Genomic DNA, 11806 nt, shown 5'->3' with positions numbered 1-11806 from the left:
TGGAAGATTCTTCAAGTGCTGAAGAGATGGACAAATATGTGGTAGATAGTTATCCTATATCGGCTACAGAGCGTTTTCCTGGTACTCCAGACGCGGTTGCAGCTAGTTATAAAGTAGCAGAAACTGATTTAGTTGGCAATAATAAAGAAGAGGATATCAGATTCGTAAATGGTACTGATAATGCAGATGATAAAAGAGATCACTTCAACCAATTGGAAATAAAGTTTGAGAGTCAAAAACAGAGGTGAGTCCTTGATAGAAAATTTCACAGCACAGCAAATAAAGGAGCATATATCAACTCTCAGAAAGTGCATTAACCAGGTTTGTGCTTTCATTGTTGTGCATTAACCAGGTTCAGTGTGATAAATGTAAATGTTGGCAACACCAGATATGTGCTCTTTTTAATGAGAAAAATAATAAGGAAAAGATTTTGTCTGCCCAAAATGCTGCAAAAAAGAAATTGAAAATGGAGAACGGATGCCCCCACCAGTGAGGACTGTTCTTGGTGCAAAAGATCTGCCGCTATCCAGACTCAGTGACCACTTAGAGCAAAGACTGTCTAGGTTCCTTCAGAAAAACAGGCAAGAGAAGGCAAGGGCTAAAGAAATGAGCATTGATGAGGTAAGATAGCACGTTTCAGTGTAATGTTCTCATTTTTGTAGCGACAGACTTTGATTCAAAATGTTATTTGTACTTAGTTTAGCTTTTTCATTGACGGTATATGTTCTATTGTTCAATAGGTTCCTGAAGCAGAAGGTCTTATTGTCAGGGAGGTTTTATCGTTTCAGAAACATGTAAAAGTGAATGAGCTGCTTTTAGATATACTTCAGGATCAGAATTACCCTGCTGAATTTCCATACAAGTCCAAGGTAAGATATTTTTGGAAATTATTAAATGTTTTGAAGGTAGTTAGTATTCCCAAATTGTAACATGCCTCTTTTGGGACCAATCTCTAGATTTATTTCATTTTCACTAAACCACGAAAATTGGTTTTCCATTTTCAGGTTATTCTTTTGTTTCAGAATATTGAAGGGGCAGATGTATGCCTTTTTATCATGTATGTCCAAGAATATGGCGCAGAATGCGGTCGACCAAATCAACGCTGCGTTTATATCTCCTATCTTGATTCTGTTGAGTATTTTAGGCCTGAAACAGAAACTGCTGCTAGTGGAGAAGCTCTTTGAACTGTTGTTTATCATGAAATATTGGTATATCATATAATTTCCTGCTCCACTTTTCAAATCTCATTGGTTGTTATAGTTGGATCACTGAGATCATTTCTTGTTTTCGTATTCTGTTTCCGTTTTTAGGTAGGATACCTTGACTACCGCAAGAAACGGGGATTTGCAACCTGTTACATATGGGCCTGTCCACCTAAGAAAGGAGAAGATTATATCTTGTATTGCCACCCAGAGGGTCAGAAAATACCGAAGTCTAATAAGCTGCGGCAGTGGTATGTCTCCCCTCTCCCTCTCCCTCACACACACACTAATCTCATATATATGTCTGTGTGCGTGCTGCGTTGTGTCTGTTTGTATTTGTATCCTTGATTGCATACACATCTTGACTAGCAGCAGTTTTGCAAGTGCAGGCGGAAGACCATGTTGCGAAAGGCTGCTAAATCTGGCATAGTGGTTGATTTGATGAACTTGTATGATCAATTTTTTTCCACTGGGAAATACAATACCAAGGTGACAGCAGCTCATTTACCATATTTTGATGGTGATTATTGTTCTGGTGGTGCCAACGATGTGATAAAACAAATCAAGAAAGACTCAAAAAATATGAGCATGAAAACTGTGTCAAAGAGAACATTGCAAACCATGGGACACACAAATCCATCTGGTCATGCCATTAAGGATATTCTGCTGATGCAGAAGGTAAAAATTTACAAACCATGCTATTTTGAATCTGTTTAGTCTATCTTTCTATTGAATTCCTTTTTAATGCAACTATGATGGTCACTAAATATGTTATTTCATTTCTTCCTTCTTTGGCAGCTGGGACAAAATATTTTATCTATGAAGGAGGATTTCATCATCGCCCACCTGCAGTTCGTCTGTGTATGCTGCCACAGAGCCATATTAGACAGATGCCAGTGGTCTTGCCATCTGTGTAAAAGCTTTCAGCTTTGTGGAAGGTAATTTGTCAGTGTTTATGCATTTTTCTCTTGTTGTCTTCTGGTTAGCACTATATTTCCTCCTCGGTATTCATTGCGCTACACACTTCATGTCATCTTTCAGGTGCCATGATGCAAAACAAAGAACCTACAAGGATTCCACTCACACTTTATTGAATGGCGAAAAACATTCACTCCGATGGGTAAGTTCTTAGCTCCCGCAGTTTTAACCATTTCGTTACCTTTATTATGAAGAGGTTGGAGTATTTATGCATATCTATCCTTTTTCCAGATTATGGTGGATGTTGTTCTTTCTGATACTGATGATAAAGATGTCTGCATGGATAATGGTCTATTTGAAGATAGGTACAAGTTTTTGTTGTTCTGTCAGAAGAACAACTATCAGTTCGACACAGTTTGTCGGGCCAAGCATACCTCGATGATGATCCTATATTACCTTCATAATCTGGAGTCGTTGCTTGCTACTACCAACTGCTGTATTTGTAACAAGGACACACCAATAGACCGGTGCTGGCATTGTGAGACCTGTTCTGAATTTTTTGTTTGTGATGCATACCATCAACGAGACGGTTGTTCCTTGCACATTCATAAGTTGACTCCTCATTCTTCCGACGTTGATTCTTCAGCTGAGAACAGAGAGATCACGAAGACAGATAAATTATCTGTACGAAGATACTGTCCATCTTTAAAACAGTTGATCGACATGAATGTTAATTGACCTGGAATGTTATCTGATTGAAAAGGAAGTGCTGGAACTGTCGCTGCATGCCGCTCGATGTCGCTCACTCTGCTCCGACCCCAATTGCAATCTCATAAAAAAGTTATTCTACCATTAAAAAATGTGCACCATTAGGGCGGCTGGAGGTTGTAGACACTGTAAGAAGACATGGCTCATACTGAAACTGCACTCGACAAAGTGCGAAGAATCCGACTGCGCCGTGCCACGGTGCAGGTATGACACAACAACATAATCTTTTCCTAAAGCTTCTTTATCACTTGAAAAATGATTTCATTTTTTTTTGTTTAAATTCATTAGGGACATAAAGGAACATGCAAAATCTTTGGCACAGAGTTATGCACTTTGAAGAAGCTGAGGAAGGCTCTAATTGGCATTCAAGATTTTGTAAATTGCACTTAGGATGCCATTTGTACATTAAAAAGAGGCTCGAAAAATATTTGATGCGTCAGCAATGTATAAATCTTATACTATCAATGAACAATATGATGCCAAATATTATAAATTTTTATTCGAGACGTAATTTTCTTTTTAATTTTTTAGCATGACATTGCCTAAAATATATATAGGTAAACTTTTAAAATGAAAAAATAATAAAACTTTCCGTCCAAATAAATAATATTTTTGTATTTAAATATAAAATCACGTGTATCATGCAATGTACAAAATCTAACGTACAGTTTTCCTTCTTTTTCACGTTTAATAATAATAGAGTAGTAGTAGTAGTATATTGATTATTGAAGACTGCTTTGACTCGACGTCCATGCATGGTTGCACCGTCATTCAGTACACCCAAAAACCCACGTGCCGAATTTCACCGTCCACAAACTTTCCCATCGATTCCTCCAGTTTCTTTCTCCCCAAACACACTCCACTAAGAGCACAAAAAATATCAAGAACCAAAGGCTGCCTCAAGTTCTGCTTTAAGCTACACCCTTTCTTCTGGGTCCAGATTAATTGTTTAAATAGGGTGAAATCTACAGTGTTGGTCGTAGGTCGTTATATCTTTCGGGTAACCTACTACGTGGCCAGCCATGCACGTCCCTAAGCATAGGTCACCATGCATTCCGGGCGACCTTGTAGGTCGCCATGCACTCCCTCCTGCTCCTCGCGTGATTCCTCTTGCCCACGAATGCCCTCGCATAGCTCGCTCAGATAGCCTCAGTCGGATGCCCTCGGTCGGATGGCCTCAGATGTCCAACGTGTTGGAACGTGCATGGCACATGCAATCTCTCTCATAGTTCGTCGGGAAGACATGGCGACCTAGTAGGTCGTTCGGATGGCATGACGACCTACGGCCAACACTATAGATTTCACCCTATTTGAACAATTAATCTTGGGAGAGCATTATCTCGTGAAATAATTTATTCGAGAACGTTATCTCAAGAGTTTAGCGGATGAATGAGAGAGATCGTGGGTGTCCAGTTTATCCTCGTTTAAGTCAGAAATCTGTTAACTTTTTTACTTTTAATTTATATTTTAAATATCCGATATATCCACATAAATAATATGGATTAAATAATAGATATTCAGAAATGTTTATCTAAATTCGCACTAAAGAGTAATCTTATTATCCAAACATGAATATTATCCCATTTCGTAACATTTCAATTCGCAAAAATAAATTAATATATTTACATTTTGGTTTAATTAAGGATAATAATTCGGATTATAAATTTAGATCATTTATAGATTTTTATGTTTAAATGACTGTTTAATATAGATTTCAAGTGGGTATGATATGGGAGATATCCTCGTATATTCATAATTTATATCCTAATCTAATTCAATATCATAAAATAGATACTTTTATGAGGATCCGGATTTGAATTTATTTAAATTTAAATATTTGATATATGACATAAAATATTAAATTTAATTTTTTATGAATTTAAATATTTAATATTTAATTCATCTTTTATTAATTTAAGGCGATTAGAATATAATATTTATTCAAATAATTATATTTAAGTAACAATATTGAAATAATTTACGAACAAAAGATTGATAAAAAAAATGAAGAGAAACTTTCCTACACCATCATCATTAAACAACTAACAAATCTCATACATGAAAGCATCTCATACGTACTAACAATTTCTCTTCTCAGTCGTACACCACTCTCTAATACATCGAATTTCTCGAATTACCGATCGGAACACGGCAGATTGGACAACACATCTCATCAAACAACCATTCATCTACACAAAGTCGATGATACAGATGGTTGCACTCGGTAAGAAGCCTACAACAATCTCCTTTAAACCCTTTCAAACATATGACCACTGTGATACCAGTCTTTAATGCTACCATTGTGAAAGAGGAACATAAATCCCCAACCCCTTATGTGTGCCCCTCGAATAATCTTTTTACACATCTCCTGTTGCGGAAGACGGCTATCGGATAGAGCAAAATCGCAACTGATAATTTGAGAAAATAAAAATGAAGATAAAAGAGACACAAAATTTATGTGGAAAACCCCTAAAAATTTAGGGTAAAAACCACGGGCAATGGTAGAAGAATTTCACTATGAGAAAATAGGAATTACAACCTCTCTCGATCTACCAAGGAGAAAACAATGATAATTCTCTCTAGATAAAAAGGAGAAAACAACTCTCAATAAACTCTCTAAAATCTCTCTAGTATTGGAAGAAAGCTAGAATGCTTTGGGATGATTTTGAAGCTAAATGAGCTAGGGTATTTATAGTTTAAACTTAAGGACTAATCTTATAAATACCCTAAATTACAATGACTAAAATTAATTATCCCATTACCCAATTTCAACAAAAATTAGGTGCCTAATTTTTTACTTTGATAAAGCACCATTTGGTGCCTAATTTGGTGCCTAAATTATTTGACTTTTAACAATCTCCCACTTGAAGATTTGATTGGAATAATCATATTTTCACACCATTCTTTCTACCTTGTACCTTCATGTTGCTTACGTTTCTGAAAGGCCACAGGAGGATCGACACCAGGTAAATTTATCAGCATTGATTGCCTTCGTCATGAAATCTGTTATGTTGTCTTTGGTATGGATCTTCTGCATATCTACCGTTCCTTCTTCTACCTTTTCACGAATGAAATGGTATTGAACTCGTATGTGCTTTGTCCTTGAATGAAATGTTGGATTCCTTGCTAGATGCAAGACACTTTGACTGTCACAAAACAGAGAGACATACTCTTGATTGTGCCCAAGCTCCTCCAATAGCATCTTCAACCAAATTTCTTCTTTACTGACTTGTGTAACTGCTACATAATCTGCCTCTGTTGTGGACGTAGCCACAACTGACTACAATTTTGAAACTCAGCTTACAGCTCCACCAGCAATTTTGAACACATATCATGTAGTTGATTTGCTTTTATTCAAATCTCCTGCATAGTCAGAATCTACATAACCATTGATTAGTAAGTTTGATCCTCCGTAATATAATGCAACATTTGAGGTCCATTTGATGTATCTGAGGATCTTCTTTACAATATTTCAATGCTCTTTGCCTGGATTCGCCATGTACCGACTAACCACTCCCACTGCTTGTGCAAGGTCTGGTCTTGTGCATATCATAGCGAACATTAAACTTCTTCAAGTAATTCTTTTGTGAAAGCCAAATCTTCCTATTACTTCTGTCTCGGTGAATTTGCATCCCTAGAATATTGTTTGTTGATCCCAAGTCCTTCATTTCAAATTCCCTAGCCAGTTGTGCCTTCAATTCTTCAATATAATCTTTGTTGGGTCCTGCAACCAACATGTCATCCACATACAACAGCAATATAACAAAATCGTTATCACCAGACCTCTTAAAATAAGCACAAGGGTCTGCATTAAGTCTGTTGTATCCAAGGCACATAATGAAGGAATCAAATCTCTTATACCAATACCTCGGCGCCTGATTTAGACCGTACAGAGATTTGTTCAACCTGCAAACCAAGTTCTTCTTTTCTTTTTCTTCAAAACCTTCAGACTGGAGCATGTAAATCTCTTCTTCAAGATTTCCATGAAGAAAAGTTGTTTTAACATCTAGTTGCTCTAGATGTAAGTTCAATGTAGCACACATTGCCAAAACTACTCGAACTGTTGTTAGTCGAACCACAGGAGAAAATATTTCATTGAAATCAATACATTTTTTTGAGCATATTCTTTGACCACCAGTCTTGCACGATACCTCTCAACTTGATCGTCACCATTTCGCTTGATTTTGAAGACCCATTTGTTACCAATTGGCTTCCTTCCTTGTGGTAGTGGCACAAGGTCCCATGTATTATTTTTATGAAGGGCTTCGATTTCTTCTTGTATCGCCATCATCCACAGTGAAGCATCTGAGCTGTTTATTGCCTCCTGGTATGTTGATGGCTCACCGTCCTCTGTTAAAAGGCAGTATGCAATATTACATTCTATAACATAATCTGAGTGCCAATTGGGACGTCTTCTCACACGATCTGATTGACGAGTTGTTGGAGCTTCAGAACTCTCTGGTTCTTGTTCATCATGTGCTGGTTCTGCTTTAGAAGAATCTCCTTTTTCAAACTCTTTTTCCACATGTATCTGAGTAGTCTCTGACTTTTCAGCGCTATCATCGTCTTCTTTTCTTTGTAGTTTATCTTCTACAAAGATAATATCTCTACCAATGATCACTTTGCGGGCAGTGGGATCCCACAAGCGATACCCCTTTACTCCATCAGCATACCCCAAGAATTTGCATTTCCAGGATTTTGGATCCAACTTTGAAATTTCTTGGGAGTTGTACATCACGTACACTATACTTCCAAATATATGAAGGTTTGAATAATCAGCTGGTTTTCCAGTCCACATCTCCATTGGTGTCTTCAGCTCTATTGCAGTTGATGGAGCTCGATTCACCAAATAACAGGCGGTATTGACTGCTTCTACCCAGAATGATTTTTCTAGGCCTGCATCCTTCAACATTGCTCTTGTTCTTTCTAACAAGGTTCTGTTCATCCGCTCTGCCACTCCATTTTGTTGAGGAGTGTTCGCCACTATGAACTGTCTTTTGATGCCTTCTTTCCTGCAAAAGTCATCAAATTCTTCGCTTGTGTATTCTCCTCCATTATCTGTTCTGAAACACTTGATCTTATTTCCAGAATCAAGTTCCACCGCGCTTTGAAGTTTTTGAAAGTTGAAAACACGTCTGACTTCTTCTTAATAGGGTGCACCCAACATCTCCTGGAGTAGTCATCAATAAATGAGACAAAGTATTTTGCTCCACCTAGGGACGTTACTGGTGCTTGCCATACGTCAGAGTGAACCAATTCTAGAACGCTTTTGCCTCTAGAATTTTATGTGTTGAATTTCAACCGGTGTTGCTTACTTGTTATGCAATGCTCACACAAAGGAAGTGATACCTTTGTTAAGCCTGGAAGTAGCTTTCGCTCCACAAGGACTTTCATTCTTTGTTCTGACATGTGTCCAAGTTTCTGATGCCATAGCATTGCTGAATCTGAACTACATGAGGCAACAGAGGCTTCTGTTTCTACCAAAGTCTCTCCCTTCAGCATGTACAAGTTTGCAGCTATTTTTTCGCCTTTCAGCACCACAAGCGCTCCACGGAACACCTTCATGATTACTTTCCGTGTTTCAATCTTGCTTGCATTATTATCCAACAATCCGTAGGATAATAAATTTTTCTTCAGGCCTTTCACGTGCCGCACATCTCGAACAACTTTAATTGTTCCGTCATACATCTTCAATTTGATGGTTCCCACGCCAACGATCTCTAAGGCATGATCATTGCAACTATAAATAGATCCTCCTGAGACAGGTTCATAATGATGGGACCATTCTCTTCTTGAGGTCATGTGATATGTTGCTCCCGAATCAATGAGCCATATATATGCAAATCGTTTTCTTCCTTCCACGGTGGTTGACGCTTCACAGCATATAACATCTCCATCATCTGAAGTGTTTGCGGTATTGCCTTATGGATTGGAGTTTTTATTTAGACTCCAACAATCCTTCTTCAAATGACCATTCTTTCCACAGTTGTAACACTTTAAATTCTTCTTGCTCCTCGACTTCGATCTACCATGTTTGTGACTGCTTCTTCAAACGATTTTCTTCTTGTAGAACAGCAGCTGCAACATCATCAAGGAATAGACTAGTGACATTAGTGTTTGTCAAGTTGATGATGAGTTAATCATACGAATCCGGTAGACTTTGAAGTATAAGTTCAACACGTTCTTGTTCTCCTATTTTAGAAAATAAAGTATTCAGTGTATTTAAGTGCTCCGTCACTGAAGTAGATTCTGGCATACGGAGAGTGTACAATTTTCTATTAAGGAAAATTTTATTGTGCAGCGATGTGGCCTCGTACAATTTGGTGAGATGGTCTCATATCTCCTTAGCTGTTTTCTTCTCCTCGATGCTTGACAATACTTCATCTGCTAATGCTAGATGAAAGTTTGCCATAACATTCCCGTCCATTTCGATCCATTTGTTGTCATCTGTGAAATCTACTGGCCTTTTACTGATAGTTGCTAGACAACCGTCTTTCCTCAGGATGGCCTTAATCTTCAATTTCCACAATGAGAAATTTCTCCCATTGAATTTTTCAATATCAAATTTCGTTGCCATAGCTTCTATTATTGATAGCTCCCACTATTTCACTATCGTGAATTGTTCTCTAGAACCTCAAAGAATGGGTAATACCTTCTTATTTTCTTATGTTGGATGATCCACCTTTTGGTGTCAACCACAAAGACAATAAGCATATATTGCACACTCAAATCTGGCTCGGATACCAATTGTTGCGGAAGACGGCTATCGGATAGAGTAAAATCGCAACTGATAATTTGAGAAAATAAAAATGAAGATAAAAGAGACACAAAATTTACGTGGAAAACCCCTAAAAATTTAGGGTAAAAACCACGGGCAACGGTAGAAGAATTTCACTATGAGAAAATAGGAATTACAACCTCTCTCGATCTACCAAGGAGAAAACAATGATAATTCTCTCTAGATAAAAAGGAGAAAACAACTCTCAAGAAACTCTCTAAAAACTTCTATAGTATTGGAAGAAAGCTAGAATGCTTTGGGATGATTTTGAAGCTAAATGAGCTAGGGTATTTATAGTTGAAACTTAAGGACTAATCTTATAAATACCCTAAATTACAATGACTAAAATTAATTATCCCATTACCCAATTTTAACAAAAATTAGGTGTCTAATTTTTGACTTTGACAAAGCACCATTTGGTACCTAAATTATTTGACTTTTAACCTGTCCTTCCAAAAAAAATTATTTTCTCATTTTACTTCATCTTCTACAATTGCATTTGCTGTGATGCTTTCAAAAATATTCTCGGTAGAACATTGATTGTCTTCTTCGTCATGCATGGTTGTTCTCGATCTAAGGTGGTCATCGATAACCTTCTGAGAAACCACGTCAAGTTCCAGAAAGCTATTCTCAATCTTTCTATGAAAACCAATAAATCGGTCAAATGTAAAAAATTCGAAGCACAAAAGCTTCCCAACATAGTTTTAGCCTCAATCACCAGTTTTTGTAACTCATCAAGTTCACTTCCTTGAAAGTTTTCCCAAAAGCGATTCTAAAGATTATGATAGCAACGAGCGAAAAGTACCATTCGCTGAGATCGACTGGATTTGCTAAAGTAGCCGATTTTGACAAGCAAATCAACCTCTTCTTTCCTAAAGGTTACAAAATTCTTAATGTTACTAATTGGAAACTGCCGTAAAGGTTAAGTGAATAGTGTCTGTCAAACCCAATGATGGTAAGACTAGAAGATTAACATGATTCGATTTCAAGTTCATCCAATGATCGATAGTGATGAATAAGAAAGTGTTATCTTTTGGCTTTGATTGAGATTTGAGAAGATTGAAAAGTTTTATGATCAATTTGAATCAAAAGAAAAAAAAGATTAATTTGATAATCTTTTCAATCGAAGAAATTATCAAATCATGCAAGGAAAAAAATTAATGACTTTATAATTCAGTGATAGAAATAAAAAAATAATGATTTTTTTTTGTTTCAGTGGCTAAAGTAAAATTATTTTAAAAATCCAATGATTATTAATGTAGTTTATCCTTTATTTTATTTTTCTACCTTTTTTATAAATAATATATCATTTAATTTAAATTTAAGCACAGATCAAAAGATTTTGGTGGTAAAATAATTGTTATTATTCTTTTAGATTTTAGATTTAAATACTAGTAATGAGGGATATGAACGTTCAATATCAAATATTTAAAAGTTATCTTTAAACAAATATTATTTAATACCTGCTCCAAATTAATTAAAAAAAAATTAATACCTCGTTCCGTCCAAATAAATGAATGTTTATTTGGAAATCGAATCACGTGTAATGTACAATTTACAAAATGTAACGTATCATTAATGATAAAAGATTTTTTAACGATGATGAGGTTAATAATATTTTTATTTCAATAATTAATATAAAATAATCGAATTCATGAAATTGATTTTAATAATAAAAAATAGTATTCTTTATAATTTAGAATTCGAACAATTATATTTATAAAGTGTATGTTTAGATTAAAAAAATTAAATATATACTATTATATAATCATTGTATATTATTAGAAAAACTAATATAAATAGTGATTATTAATATAATTTATCATTTTACTTTTTTAATAAATAATATCTCATCTAATTTAAAAATGGAAACCTCGTTCCGTCCAAATAAATAAATGTTTATTTGAAATCAAATCACGTGTATTGAACAACATACAAAATTAACGTACAATTCCCCCTTTTTTCGCACGTAAAGGAATAGTGGTAATATATTTAAGACTGCCTTGACCATCCACATTGGCACATTCCACAGTCCAATCCATAGTCGCACCGTCATACCATACACCCAAAACCCCACGTGTCAAAATTCACCGTCCACCAACCCCTCCCATTCTTCCTTTCCATAAATATGCTCTAACTC

At 36.0% G+C, this 11806-nt stretch overlaps 1 pseudogene; it reads left to right on the top strand.

Annotated features, from left to right (window-relative positions):
• Positions 1-389: 389 nt before the first annotated feature.
• On the top strand, positions 390-2858 carry LOC120188539 (annotated as a pseudogene).
• The last annotated feature ends 8948 nt before the right edge of the window (positions 2859-11806 follow it).

The sequence above is a fragment of the Hibiscus syriacus genome, unplaced genomic scaffold (assembly GCF_006381635.1).
Source record: "Hibiscus syriacus cultivar Baekdansim isolate YM2019G1 unplaced genomic scaffold, ASM638163v2 tig00116951_pilon, whole genome shotgun sequence".
Lineage (NCBI taxonomy): Eukaryota > Viridiplantae > Streptophyta > Magnoliopsida > Malvales > Malvaceae > Hibiscus > Hibiscus syriacus.
The sequence above is the reverse complement of the archived record's forward strand: the minus strand, read 5'-3'. Positions and strand labels throughout refer to the sequence as shown.